Source organism: Ambystoma mexicanum, chromosome 10, assembly GCF_040938575.1.
Source record: "Ambystoma mexicanum isolate Mex_15411 chromosome 10, UKY_AmexF1_1, whole genome shotgun sequence".
Taxonomy (NCBI): Eukaryota; Metazoa; Chordata; class Amphibia; order Caudata; family Ambystomatidae; genus Ambystoma; species Ambystoma mexicanum.
Window position 1 is genome coordinate 243,756,596 of NC_090932.1, and position 12,163 is coordinate 243,768,758.

Sequence of the window (12,163 nt, forward strand, 5' to 3'; positions counted from 1 at the left end):
CATTATTAGTGATAGCACCTGATAGCATTTGGTTATTGGCAAGCTGTGTATTGCAGTATGTGCAAATTAGTGAGTATTTTGTATTTATTTTCTGTTGTTAGATATAAAGCTAATTGCAACCATTGGGATTCCTCATTGTCCTCTATTTTGTAGACCATATCTACTATTTGTGTTCTCTTTTTGTAAATAATTCTGCGATAACAGGCACATACCGGTTTGGTATTTCAGCAGATGTTAGGAGTTTGGTGTTTGTAAGGTTTTCATTAATGTTTTCTGAAGGTGCTGAATTTTATAATTGAACTTCAGTTCCAAAATATTTACTTTGGCTGTTCCATGTAGGAGAATGTTATTTAAATGTTCAAGTTGTAGAGCAGGACGTTTTGCATAGTACAGTCTATGCAAAAGATTCTGTATAGGGGAATGGTATGTTGCTAACATTTTGATGTGGTTGAAGGTGCTTTTGCAAGTAGATTCTGAAATGCAGGCTAATGAATGTATTGCAGTCCAGTGTCATTGCCACTGGGTAGGAGTCCATGGTTTGTAAAGATTTAATTCTACTTTTGTCTTTTAGTTTCACATAGTGATTGAGGAATTGTCGTAACAATATGAAGGATTGTTGACGTATACTATAAATTGAGCTCTAAAGATAGGTAAAAAGAGACATTAATATGGGTGCACAGATTGGGAAAGACTCACCTGATGGTACGGAGGCCACATCAATTACGCAGGTACACATATGTTGAGTTCTTGTACAGCAAGTGCTATCAGGTAAAAATCAGAGGATTGCATGGGTCAATCGTGTAGGTAATGGTTTAGCCACATTAGCATTCAGTTATGACAGGGCTACACATACTGCACAGAGTACAGGTTAGGTAGCATGGATGTCCCTGGCAATCTCTTGCAGGACCTGTTGGGCACTTGCATGCAGCAGCTCCTCCTCCCACTCCAAGCATCCGGTAGACAGACATCCACCAAGTGTATGTGGCCTACCAAGTTGAGATGCCATAGCCCTGGCCCAGCACAATGATTGCACTGGCATAGGCTAGCAGTCTACAACCCTCCCACTGACATCATCCTCTGCTACTGACTCCATGATGGTAGGAGGTAAAGATGCAAAGAATACACTATTGAAGCAGACCTCTCCCCTGCCAGTGCCAGGGTATCCACTTCTTGTCTCTGCTTGCCGGTGGCCTCTATGGACAGACCACTCCAATGCCCTCTCTTCCTCAACCTTAACTGAAGCATCCATGTCAGCTACCACCATGGCCTCTAGTTCCCCCGTCCCACAATTTGGAAGTTGGGATGTGCCTTTTTTCCCTGGTGGAGGTGGAGGTGGAAGTCAGTGGCGTGGCAGATGAGGTGGTGACTGTACCAACAGGGTTACAGGCTGTGGAGGAACACCAGGCAATTGATTTTAGTGCAGGTGCTTTACTCCACAGATGCAGACTGTCATCCAGTTGGAGGGAGTAACTGTTCCACAGACACCTCGCCAGGAAGCAGGAGATATTGTTGATGAGGAGGAACATTCTTGATGGCATTTCTAGCAGGAGAAGGCAATGAGGTACACACATGGTGCAAGTGAGGCAGGAGGTGAGATGGTGCATGATGGCCCTTGTGTCTTCCCAAGTGGTGTTTGTGAGGCATCAGGATGAGGAGAGGCAGCAGGCACATGAGGTGGCTTTTGCCAGGGCCGAGGCTGGCACAGAATTGGTGTGAATGCCTTCTGCCATCCTGGAGAAGTCTTGCAGGGCAGCAGTGGTGATCCATTCAAGGATGAGGGAGGCCCTACAATCCCTCCAGGTAACAACAGAGGCACACTTGCAAGAGGCAGATGTTGAAGGGGAATCAGTCTTGTCAGAGATTTCTATGGACTAGCCCACTAGCTCTTCTACATAGTTCTGCAGTTGTAGGTTTCCTTTAGTTTATTTAATTTTTTCTCTGAGGATTATTTTTCTCCATTTATTACATCGTAAATACATTGATATTTTGATATTTTAACATTCAACACCACTGTTTGATGTCTCTTTGTGCCATGTGCATCATACCTTGGCTTGATGGTTCATGCATGCTGTTGTGCTTCTTTGTCCATGTGCACCTTTTGTTTGAATATGGTCTCCAACTGAGTATGCCCTATATCTGACATGTGGGTTTAGTGCATACTCTATGGCTCATAGTAGTACTGGCCTATTTGCTGGGGGGCATGTATGCATTCTTTAGGTGAGTGTGATGTTTAGTAAAGATGTATGCATGGCCAACATACATATGTGGACTATGGTAGATTTAGGTAGATAACATGTTTGGGTTTGCACATGTTTCACATGTTTATCATGCAGATATGTTGCATGGCTATTTCTGTCCATTTCTGTACAGGCATGATGGTCTTTAATGTACATGTGTGTGTCGGTGTGTCAACCATCTATGCTGTGGTTAGCATGGCACTTCCTTTTTAAGTGTCTTCATGGGTGATGAGTCATGTTGGTGGTTGTTTGAGGTAGGCATGGTGGCATTACTTTGATTGACTTCCCTGTTGGTTGAGCATATTTTGGATTGCAGATGTGGGGAGACACTTGGAGATGAGAGGTATATTTTATAATGATATATTTTATAATAATGATGTTTTGGTTCTCTTATTGAGGATGGGCACTCACTTGTTTAGGTGTCTGCCAATAGTTCACAGCACCCATCCACTCTCATCTGATATCTGTTATTAGGATCTATGCACTCCCTATATACCTTTGTGCTCACTAAAAGAAATGCACACATGCCTTTTAGTAAGCCTTCATTCACACTCACATCTCAGATTATGGTCCTTTGAAAGGTGTTCATCCCTACAGCACTTTGAGGCCAGCTCATTTTCAGGCTACCCTCGGCCTCCTCCTCTCCCTCCCTCATCTCTGACTGTCTGTCTGCTATCCAGGAATGGCGTGCTGCCAATGACCTCTGCCATAATGCTAGTAAGACTGAGATCCTACTCATCGGCACACCCACTCCCTCCTTCCCTGCAGCTCTCTGGCCGGCCTCTCTTGGCCCTCTTCCTGCTCCTACCTGCAAGGCAAAAAACCTCGGGGTCATCTTCGACTCCACACTCTCCTTCTCTCCTCATATATCTGACGTCTCTAAGAAGTCACATTACCAGCTGCACCTCCTTAGAGGTATTCTTCCCTTCCTCTCCTTCCCCCAGAAGCTCACTGTCTCCCGAGCCCTGGTTCTCTCAAAGCTGGACTACTGTAACAGCCTCTATCTTAATCTGCCTGCCTCCACTCTCCGCCCTCTGCAACTCATCCAGAACAGAACTGCGAGACTTGTCCTTGGCCTCAAGCCCAGGGACCGTATCTCTCCAGGACTGAAATCTCTACACTGGCTCCCAGTGGTTGCGAGGATTAAGTTAAAAACCCTCTGCATTGTCCACAAGGCTTTCTGGGGCCTGGGGCCTAAATACCTTCAACTCTCTCTTCCTAAATCTCTTCCTTCCCAAGCCCTACGCTCATCCGTCTGCAACTCCCTCAGGGTCAGCCGCTTCTCGAAGCAACGAGCTGAGGGTAGATCTCTCTCCGCGGCAGGGGCCTCCCTCTGGAACAGCCTTCCTGCCTCCCTGAAACTTGAGGAGAACCATCTCCGGTTCCAGAAGCACCTCAAAACCTTCCTCTTCACTTCTGCTTTCTCTCTCCCTCTCCCCTGGTAAATTCTTCACCTAAACTGCACTGATTCTGCAACTGGGCCACTCTCACCGACCTCGGTCCTGGGCCCAGTCACTCTTCACTTGCACTGCCTCCCTGGCAACCCCTGCACTGCGGGACTGTCTCTGTATCCCTACAGCCCCCCCCCCCAGCACTTGTCTGCACTTACCTTGCACTTGCCACCAGCTGGCCCTATTTATTTATTATTTTATTTCTATTCTACTTATTTGTACTGCACTCCCCCCCTTCCCCTTGCACTTTTTCCCTTCCCCCTACCCCTGCACTTGCGCGGTCTGAATGACACCTGGCACCTGGCCTAGTAGGATCGTTGTCTGTCTTCCCCTTGTTCCCCCCTCCCTGCCTCGTCGCGCCTTGAAACACTTGTGTATAGGCGCGTTAGAAATGCCATATCATATCATATCATATCAATGGCAGTAGATGCTATACAAATGCAATATACCATAACTTTTGCAGATTTCATATTTTTCTATTCTGCTTTCCTTAATTCTGCCACAACAGATTAGGTGGCCCTTTGGCACTTGCTTGTCCATGTGGATGTGATCATACTTCCTTAATAGGTATAGTTTATTGCTATTGCGATGGCGAGAAGGGTTGTGATCTCGCTTTGATTCGCTGGGCTACCCACCTCACGTGAGGACTATGTCACCTGAGCATCAAGGGACCAAAGCGTAGTTGCAAAAACAATATGGCTGGCTGTTGTTGTGCAGCTGAGTGTGATGCAAGGGTAAGCTATGTAAGAGGTGACTGTTCAGGACTCACCGGAACTGCTTTAAAGTGATCATGTTGGAGGAGGATGTCTGCCAGGCAAAGATCATGGAAAACACAGGCCAGAAGAGCTGAGGAAGGTAAGTGCTCCACAGTAAATTGGGCCATGGGTGGGTGTTCATGATGCATAGCTGGCTGTTGCAGTTACGATTGTAGGGTTAACACCAGCATATTACTGAAGAAGACTTGCAAGATTGTTTGTCACTGTGTAGGGACAAAGAGTGGGTGAGGGCATCCATTATTGTTGGATATATGAATATACACTTTTCACAACAGGTCATGAGTGTGTGCCAGAATACAGTTCTGTCTCTTCAGCAGCCAACAAGATTGGTGCTTCTGTGCGAGTCTGATTGTTGGGTCTTTAAGTGCAAGGGTTATGGAGAGGACATCCGTGTGGTCTACTAAGGTGGACAGCAGATTCATCATGGACATCTGCATGCAAGCTGATTCAATGGGTATTCACGCAGACATTTAACATTTCATCCGACTCCTGGTGCCAGTACTGTGCACTGAAAGAGAGAGTGGGCTTCGGGGTGATGTGTATTTAGGATGCATTATTATGATGTAGCCCCTTGTTCGGGCAAATAGTGTGTGGGAGAGGGGTGTGCATAGATTAATGTGGATTTGGGGGCACAGATTGGTGAAGGTACTGGGAACAGGGAGGACTTGTGGGTGCTGCCTTAATGTACGGTGTTGGGGAGCAAATTAGTGGAGGTGCTGGGATGAGGGAGGACCTATGAGTATTGCTTTAATATAGAATGTTGGGGCGGAGATTAGGGGAGGTACTGAGACATGTACTTGTGGGTTGTAGAAGGGGAGTGCAAGTAATGGTGATTGCTGTTAAGTAATCCTTGATTACATCTTTTGTATGGGTCGGTTGCAAAAGTTGTTCGACAGTGCTATGTTCATTTTGCCCTGGGGGCGTGTTGTGGGCATCGTGGGTGCTACACATTTTTCTTTGTGCTGTATCTTTCTGTGCACATTTAAATCTATGAATCAGCTCCCATTACTGTACATTTGATATGATATTGTAGAGGAGGTCCCAAACATGGCCTGCACCCCTGCCCCTCATTTCGAGGTACCAGGAGAGTACTCACCAAGGTATGCGATGTATGAGGAGCAGATGAACCAACAAAGAACTGCACTGGGACTCTGCCCAATGTACATCAGAAGATCCATATCGGTAGAAGCGCCCATAACCAGACAGCCCTGGGCAGCACGGTACCCTATCAGACAGCCGTACCAGCCGCTGTGTCGAAATGAAGAGTACCTACAGACGGTCCATGAAGAGACCCAAAGAGCTGTAATAGAAGGCCAGTGGAAATGACACAAGAGCCTGGACAGACTCGCGAATGAACGAAAAGCAGGTATCAAAGATAGCACGCCAGTGCGAGTAGCTATGAAAATAGATGTAATGGACACAGGAAAGAGACAATGTTAAAAGGTGAGGAAACATTGCTATGAGACAAGATGGAAGTAACCGACCAGTTAAACACATGTAAATAGGCTTGGAACGCAAGAAGCTAAGAAAACGATACTGCTTGCAGTGCTTAGTAGAAGAATAGAGCGACAAGCGCCAACTATATCTACCTCAATAAGGCATGCTATACAAGTGCGACTCCATTTTGTAAAAGCAGAAGTATGCCCAGGCAGCCGGAGGCCTAACAGGCCTGGTTTCATATCCCAGCGAAAGCCAGGAGAAGGAGCGGAATCGAAACTCAACAAAGAGCAGCTCATGCCTGGGAAATCGAGGTCAACCAGAGAAGGGGAGGAGAGTGTCAGCTAACAGGAATCGAAACTTCAGAGCATACCAGCCTGCCCCGTGAAGGTCAAGATAAGGGAGGCCCATGCAGGTGGCGAGGCCGAAAACAGAATTAAATACACTAAAACCTGGAAACTGAAGCAGATTCACGGTGAACAGACATGTGACCAAGACAGGCGCAAAGAATTACCAACGTCTGATGTCACCCAGATCCAAGGGTGCCATAACTTCTCCAGATAAGAGGCTGCAGTTTTGAGGCCATGCCCAGCCAACTAATTGACACATAGCCCCAAGATACTGATTGATGGAAGTGAGGGAGGGTGAAACTTGGGACACCAGGCACCTGGGTGTCCATTCTGCATGCTGCTAATTAAAAGTGGAAATGCATTTCTAGGGGTGTAACCTGCCCAATCACAATGGATCAAGTTATCTAGGGTCCTATATATCGTAGAACCAATGAGACGTCGTACTTGTAGTGACGTCTATCACGTGTGATGTAAAGGGAGGGGTGTAGACGCCCACCCTATAAGAGTTATCCAATCTGCATGCTCCATTATCATATACAGATATAGCATCTATATTTAAGTTGCCTTTCCTAACCAATTATATTGCATGACACGTTTTTTAGAATTAGACGTCAATGATGACGAGTTTTGTGTATAAAAATTGTTGTTCAACTGAAGTTCGAGGAAGTCAGAGCGAGACAAGTGATCGCAACGATGCTGATTCCCAACTGCTTAACTGTTTGATGTACTTGTCATGAAACGGACTTCCCTTTTCCAAATTACTGAGTCCTCATTATTGAGTCGTGTTGGAGTAAGTGAATCCTGCACCCCCATTCCGTCACATGGTGCAGCTATCTTGTCTTACAAGTACTAGAGGGTGAGCACTGACCTATGGGCCCGTCGGTGGATATCTCGTCCTCTTTTACAATATGATATGATATGATAAGGCATTTATAACGCGCCTATACACAAGTGTTTCGAGGCGCGAAAACAATTTGGGCCACACAATGTTAGCACTTGTGCTAAGTACTTTGCACAGACTTAGCATGTATTTTCTAAATTAGGCCCAACGTATTTTGTCTAATGTTCACAAGGATGGCAACTTCCCATTTAAACTGGATTTTAACTGCATAAGAAAAAGTGGGTCAGACAGAAATGTTTACTCTAGTTTGCTTGAGTACAAACTCTACCACATATTCAGGACTATTACTTGTTATTGATTACAATTCCAAAAATTGGTTATCAATGCTGTGACTCATTACCACAATGAAAATCAGAAATGGCATCTCTTAAAAAACACTTTATAATGAACAATTAGTTGTAGATCAACAATGAAATAAGCAATCTGTATAGTGCATTGTTATGTTGTCTAAAACACATTTGTGATACAATTAATGTACGTGATACTCTCCTCCACGACAGAAAGCACTAAGGTAAATGAAACGTGGTACGGAACTATTAAAAACCAAAACACCTACCAATTAAATTCTTTTTGTTTTGCTTATTCCAAAGCCATGTGTTTTTCGTCTTTTACATACACCTTCACATTCTTGCCACCTTTTGTACAAATTTGCTTTAGAGAGTCTATAGCACTGTGGCAGCACTATTACCCCCAATAATTCGACCCAGATGATCCCCCAAGTTTGTCATATCATGTAACTGCTAGATACCTTTTTAGAAAAATGTATAACCCCCCACCAGAAAATCACAGAAACAAAGTGTCAATATGTCATATCAGTTACAACTTACAACCCCATTCTAATGGTCCCAAATGCAATCATCTCACTCCATGCTCTGGGAAAGTAGGGAAACTCTTTTTGAATTACACTTTTTTAAAATTTCAATTCAATTCAGTTTGGGTCATTGCATATCTATAGCCATCAAAATAACAAGTATCACACTAGCACAGACATGACTTGCAGTACAATTTGTAATAGGCTAGTCCATAAACGTGGAATAAGAGTCCACCTCTGCAAGTCTTTATGGAGAAGACAGACATTGTGATTCCCAAAATAATGAATTAACAATTGCATAAATATTCTGTAAAATTAAAAAGGAGTGCCTGAGCCCTGTACTGCGAACGAACATAGGCCAAATACCCTGTTCTATGGAAATTCTTCCACTCAGGAAGGTCTGCAACCACGTTTTAGCTCACTGCACCCTTCACAGAGGAGAAATATTCATGTGCATATCAGTCTTTGTACCACCCACAAGGGCAGTCCAACCCTAAAATGGCAGGCAATTCTCCTCTGAACAAGAGCACCATCAGCAACCCAGATACGTGTTGCGGCCTTGTTTGGCCTCCTCAGTGAGGTGAAGCTGAGCCTTACTTTTCTATAAAATTAAACTATATGATACTGCTTCTCAATGCTTCAAATAAACAAACTGAAAATGGTGCATCACAATAAAGGGATTGGCAAAACATTACTTTTGTACATTCAGTTGTCACAAGATGAACTAACCAAAAGCATTTTTAATAGAAATATAACTATATTGGTAAGTACATCACGATTTGAATATGGTATGTCCTCAATCTGATCCGCCATTAATTAATGAACCATTATGAATTGCACTGCTTTGAAACACGTTTAGCTTGATAGCTTTTTGCATGAATAATGAAGGTTGTCAATTGTAATTCTTAATTTTGCACTTGCAAATATATGTTGTTGTTTACAAAGTGATTCATTGAGCATTTGGGCATGTCATGGAAATCTGATCACTAAGCATCTTTTTCATATACCTCAAAGAAAATATCCCTCCAGCACATGCTGTTTAAACTGTAAGGATCATTAAACACATGGGGGGCTAGTGGTGGGTTCTGGCACTCTGTACATAATCCCAAACATATGTTCACACATAAAATGTACAGGTTAAGTCGACTGATTGCTTTTCGTCATCCTATAAACGGTGAGTTCACAAGAGCAGGGAAAGTAAAGGAATCGTGGTTCCTGCTAGAACTTGGTACATGGAAACAACACAAAGTGTCACTGTTCCTTTTAAACATAGAAATAGGGTCAGCCCCTCTTGGTCCACTATACCTAGATAGGTGGCACAACACTGGCACCTAGGGGCAGCACTCACCCCGAGGGCTCATTTGGTATGGTTGGAGGGCCTAATAGATGCAATAGATCAGTAAGAAACAGATGACGAAAAAGCAATCAGTCGACTTAACCTGTACATGTTATGTGTGAAAATAAAATGTAAGGAAACCTCTAAATGTCTTTATTACATCATCATATATTTTTCTAAAACCACAGATCTGGTATTTCTTCTTTGAAATACATTATTTCTAAATGTTACTGTGCATAATAAAGCATACTCTCAGTGGTCAGCACAACTGAAAAATGTGTCTTTATCTCTGATCTATATATTTATTTGCCCTAGAAACACTCCTTTTCTGATTGTCAGATAAAAATGAACCTCATTCTATTGATCCTGGAGCACAAGGAGAAACATGCAGATGGGCTGTGAGATTCACCTGAAGAGGGTTTAGGGAATTATCTACTTATCAAGTAAAATATTCATTTTAAAATGATACATTATAGGATATGTGGTTTTTCAGCGCCCATTCAGGCTATTTACTTCAGCAGATTGTGCCTTAAATGATGAGAGAGATGAGTTGAGTTGCCTTGATCTGTCACTGGAATAGACCGGATTGATTGTTAAATAAAATCCTGTGTTGTGGATGGAAAGACCTGATCAGTGCTCCCCGTTTTGGAATTTCGAACCTAGTGACCCAATTACCTGCAAGTTTCTGGAATTTGTAGTGTGCAGACCTTTATATGCTTCTGTCCCTTGTTGCTTTTTAATAGTGTTCTGCAAATTTGTCATCTCCTCTCTCTTCTTTGTTATTGTTCCCATTTTGCCAGGGCTTAAAAATAAGGCCTGAACGCCTCTTATTTAGTGAGTTTAACCACGTTGGTCAGATCTAGATCGTGATTACCTATTTGTTTTCAACATAGGATTGGTAATCATTTGGCAACATTCACAGAATGTGCAAACTATATACACTTTGGGTGAAATCATCGGAAATTATAAAGTAGGATATTGTTTTTTAAGAAGGACACAATATATACTCGACAGATGTTAGTTATGTTAGGTTCTCCTGCCTCTTAAGTAACACACCTTATTTGTATACCAAATGTGAATTGTAATATGTAAATTATGTGCCATTAAGTTTCTTTGCTTTAATGTATATTAATACAAATATATAGACAATTTAGTTGAATGTATTCCTCTGTTAAAGGTATCTGAAAATTAAGTAAACTTACATAGCATAGTGCATACAGTGCATGTGGGAAAACTGGAATTATCTACAAAAAACACAGCAAAAATTAAAATGATTATAAAATCCTCAATCTTTATTTTCTCTTAAGATACCACATTTATATGTTTCTGACTTACGTCTATTTGATTCTTAAAAACACATGTAGAATGAAATTCAGTGGTTTTCTTTAAAAGTATTTGGGACAGGAATAATAATATATTGTGGAGTAAATATTGCTGCAGAGATAAATGATATTCTTTTGAACATCTGCCTACCTACACATTATGTGGTTTGTATGTAGGAATGGTACATACATTACCATGCAGCTCTGCATGTTCCCGTTTAATAGGGAACACATATTAAACCTCTGCCTGGAGACTTTGGACACAATTGGTGCTCTATCAGCAATCTTGTTGGGAAGTGTCAGGGAAACCACCAACTACTCTGCATTCATACTCGTCTGATGTCAATCCTATAGTGGCAATATGGATGTTGTTCAGAGTTCCAATGACGGAAAATGATGTTTTGTTAAGGAAAAACAGTGAAATAAAAATGACACCTACTAGGATCAGGAAGAATAAAGTGATCTGTCTTTTGTTTCATGACCCACTGTACCTTTGAAATGTTTAGCTTGATATTCTCTGCAAAGTGTGCTTGTTTTATGGATGGGATACTACCAAAATAGGACGTTCTTTCAGGTGTTGTTCAGACCAGAGTATCTTTATTTAATGAAGATATCACTAACCACTACTGGACAGTATGTTGTCCCACTCTTTCCAATCCGATTCTAAAATTATTGATATGCATATTATATATTTAAAGAAGTGTTAAGACCATTAATTAGATTGAGCTTGAACAGTGAAGGTATTTTCAAGAAAAAACTCATATTACATTCTCATCAGCTACTCGGAAATTCTGAGCAGAAACTGGTGCTCAGAATTCTCTTTGTATGCCCGGACTGTGTGAAAAAGATGCAAGTAAATGTTTACACACATACATACATGCAGGCTTGTAAGAGGCACATCAACACTACTCTCTCCCATATCACGCAGCACGTGACGTTATTAATAGTCAATACTAAGAAATATAGACTCATAGGCCTGGATGTGGCCAACTCCATCTGTTTAAATTTTAATAACAAATATATCTAAGTCCATTATCAGTAATAGAGGGTAAAATCATGAGCCAATTCCTTTGCTAATTAGCTTCTATTTGAGAAGCATCTGTAAGGGTAAACCTAATTAAAACACATTTTATTTAAATTGTAGGACGTGGTGCAAAATTAGTTGGTGTCCTGCAATTGGTGAAAAGCTAGTTTGAATCAACACATTTTCGTTTAACAAAATAATGCAGTGAATTTAGCATTGAAGATTATGCATAGCAACTATCAGCAATTCCATTTTTCAAGCATAGTTAGGTAACCCTCTGGCATTTGGATCTAGGACAGTTATTATGTTAAATGATTGTATGAAATACTGGTTGGCTGACTGGTATATGTGCAAGAGAATATTCCAAAGGGAACCTCAATTGATTTTAGTTCTGAGTTTCTTTACGTCTGAAAATGAAACCGTGATCGACAATGGGAAAGAGATTGAATGAACTCCTAAATTCATTAACTATCCTTAAACAATATGTTATTTTGCATTGGTTAGTTATTTTTGTTGTA

The 12,163-nt window shown here is 41.9% G+C and overlaps 1 protein-coding gene across 1 annotated transcript in view; it reads left to right on the forward strand.

The window, feature by feature from the left end:
- The window catches only part of CLSTN2 (calsyntenin 2), a 3,665,407-nt gene that overhangs the window by 2,696,364 nt on the left and 956,880 nt on the right, over nucleotides 1-12,163 (forward strand). The gene's annotated exons all lie outside the window — the stretch shown is intronic.